This window comes from Atractosteus spatula, chromosome 10 (genome assembly GCF_055471065.1).
Source record: "Atractosteus spatula isolate fAtrSpa1 chromosome 10, fAtrSpa1.hap1, whole genome shotgun sequence".
Classification (NCBI taxonomy): domain Eukaryota; kingdom Metazoa; phylum Chordata; class Actinopteri; order Semionotiformes; family Lepisosteidae; genus Atractosteus; species Atractosteus spatula.
This window is the reverse complement of record NC_142715.1, coordinates 12,691,399-12,694,671: the sequence shown is the minus strand read 5'-3', so window position 1 is coordinate 12,694,671 and position 3,273 is coordinate 12,691,399. Positions and strand designations below refer to the sequence as shown.

The following is a 3,273-nucleotide window of genomic DNA, read 5'->3' as shown; positions in this document are numbered from 1 at the left end:
TCTGGCGCCTTAGACCGCTCGGCCATCCTGACGAACTACACTTAGACATCTTAAAAGCACCAGTAGTTCACTAAACTGAGAAATGCTTTGCTGGATAAACGTAAAATTGCCTGTTGTAGCCTAAACGGACCGGGAAATTAAATATTCGGATCGATTCAGAGTGTGCTTTACAGCCTTCTTGTAATATTTTGATCTGCTAGGGCGCAGTCGTTTTTACAATCTGGATTATTTCAAAAAGACCGACATCAGAGTAATACAGCTTTCACGTTTGGGAACAGACCTTGTATTGTACATTTCTTACAGGTTTATTTTCCTGATTGCAACATACTGTAACATACAGCTGCATAAATCTCTATTACACGTCATTTATGAAGGCGTTTCAAATAGCAGCCACTGCAGGATTAACGCTTTTGGAGCATGTATTATATTGTAAATAATCTTATTTAAATAAGTTTAAATTCGCATACTGTTTTTCAGACAGCGCAAACTGTCTGAACTGTCTGACCTCCTACAACTTTCTGTGCCGCTGTCTAGATCTTAAAACAGCTGCAGCCAGAGTAGCCGTAATGGCAACACAGTGCTTTGAATTCGGCTTTTCTTATTTCTTCTGCAGAACCACCGGCATCGGAATATACTGATCCGCAAAAGAAGCGCTTTCGGTTTCTGATCGTTTTATTGAGCGCTGCTCTAACTTTACATTTGCTCGTAAAAGTTTTTCCCATGAAAAAAGTCATTTCCCTCATTACATGATTTCACTTTTTTTCTTTTCAACCAGTAGAAAGAAATAAAATATAATTCCATATAAGAGACACAGGTTGGATGGTTGGTGGTCTAAGGCATTGCGTTTAGGTTGCAGCTTTTCCTGGAGACCTTTGTTTAAATCCCACTTCTGACAAAGTAGAAACGATAAAATCCCTAAGTAGAAAGCATCTCGCATTTCACGTGTTTAATGTTAATTGTCTCAGCGGTTGCCTCGGTTAATGATGGATCTTCTCTCTTGCAGGGTGACGGCAAACTTCTTCAGAGAGGGGATCTCCCACGCACGGCTTTTCTTCATCAAAAGCAGAGACAAAAGAAACAGACTTCAAACTGAAATTAATTACTTCTTGATCGTTTATGACCGTCTTTAAAAAGCTGAGAGAAGGCGAAAACGTCTTTCGAAATGAGGAAATGTCTGCTGACAGTAAACACAGCTCCTCAGTGCTAAGTACCCGTTTGTTGCGCGGCAGAACGGGGTACGTTTCTGTGACAGGGCCCTGGTTTATTTTTTTAAATAGTTGAATCATATTGAAATGTTAAACAACGGAGCAAAAGTCGCCGTTGATCAGGATGGCCGAATGGTTAAGGCGTTGGATTTAAAAGCCAATGGGCAACTGTCCACGTGGGTTCAAACCCCACTTCTGGTAGAGTCTTGTAAATATTTTGAAGTGAGAGATAACTTTTAAGACTTACACTCTATTTAAATGTCATTTTACTTAATTTCAGTTCTCTTCACTCCCTGGGATAACTGAACTCACAATCGCATACTGAAGGCTTTACATGCATTACCTGTGATACAGCTTCTAATAAAGACGGAATGAAACTGTATTAATAATAACTCAGGTGGGTAGCTGCGTCAGCATGCGTAGGCTGCAAAGGAACAAGTAAGAGGTTTATTCCATGCTGAAAAAAAGAAGAAAGAGAACACAACGTTTCGGCCGTGGAGCCTTCTTCAGGTGACACCTGAAGAAGGCTCCACAGCCGAAACGTTGTGTTCTCTTTCTTCTTTTTTTCAGCATGGAATAAACCTCTTACTTGTATTAATAATAAATGACATTGTTTTAAATAAACGTGTATCGATAAACTTCATAATTAATAAAAGTGGTGTGACAGGAAAGCAAATTAAATATTACAATGATATTCCAAGCAACTGATGCGTAAATTCATTAGGTCGTGAAAGTTTTATTCCCACTATAAAGGGTAATATTCTAATGTGATCCAGTGTTCCGCTTAGTCTGCTTTTGAATTTCTTCATTTCAGTCAGTCCTCTATTTCAGTAACCTCTGGAGGGCTCAGGATTGGGTTCCTTGAAGTTAAGAACAGGTTAATTAAGGAGCTGCGGGCTGAGTTCGTTGTAGTCTTAAATTCAAGAATTCTTCGATTTTAAGAAAAAAGACAGGTATGTTTTGTGTCTCATGGGGATCCTCTTCTCGATCCAAATGAAAGGTTTAATATGATCCCTCTAGAAAAAAATAAGTCAATTTCCGCCTGGAGTGATCGATGCCCCATCAAACATTTCGTAATAGTCCTGGACGTTTATACAGTAGAATCCTGGTTCGTGTCTTAAATTCAAGATAAACAAGACTAAGGAAACGAGTTGGAAACTTGATGTTAAACTGGGATTTAAATCACCCGGAACATGACACTACATTGGGCAGTATGCGTGAAGAAACGACTTCTCTCATTCATTCGATAGCTCAGTTAATAGAGCGGAGGACTGTTGTGAAAACAGCGTTGAATCCTTAGGTTACTGGTTTGACTCCGGCTTGTAGGAAGGTGTCTTTTGTGTACTTTAATCAAAGACAATAAATAATTTTCACTCAGACGTTGATCAGAAGCTCAATAAACGACGAAGCAGAGGCTCCTGTTCTGAATTCCCCTCACGTCTGATGGTCTTGTTCTGACCGAGATCAATCTAAAGTGGTACAAGGGATTTTAACAAATCTGTTCTTTGAATTCAGGGCCTGCTCTGTCTGCTTTGTAATTCAAAAATAGATGCAAATGTCAAGTTTTTTGTAGATAAACGTATTTTCAAAAGTTAGGTACTTAATTGACTTTATGATTTGGTTTTGATTTTGAATCGTTATATTATTAAGTTTGTGCTTTCTCTGTTTTTATCGTATTGTGAACTTATTTTTTAAACAAATGCTTGCAAAGGCAAACAGGACACACAGTACAAGATACTGTGCACTTTTGGGAGTATAACAGGTTCGATATAAAATCGCAAAAATGTAAAAGGGGAAAATACCCCAGACTGCGTGTGAAGCCCTCCTTGAGGTAGGCTGTTGTTCTTTTGTTAGATAAATACGACGTACTGCGCACAAAATGCTGCATAAAACAACCTGATATTTTAATAATTATTATTTTATAATTTGATAAGCGTGAAGCCCCGGATTCAGTTCCCGTTATCTTCAGTCCTGATTTTTTTTAAACATGAGATCTTCCCTTCCTCTAGTTGAAGTCACACGATGAGAGCGAGTGTTTTTTCACGTTGCGATCCAAACAGTCTGACAG

General features: G+C 38.7%; 1 non-coding gene across 1 annotated transcript; it reads left to right on the top strand.

Annotated features, from left to right (window-relative positions):
• The first annotated feature begins 1,323 nt into the window (after window positions 1-1,323).
• Window positions 1,324-1,406, top strand: trnal-uaa (transfer RNA leucine (anticodon UAA)). The gene has a single exon. It is a non-coding gene; the product is annotated as a tRNA-Leu (tRNA).
• The last annotated feature ends 1,867 nt before the right edge of the window (window positions 1,407-3,273 follow it).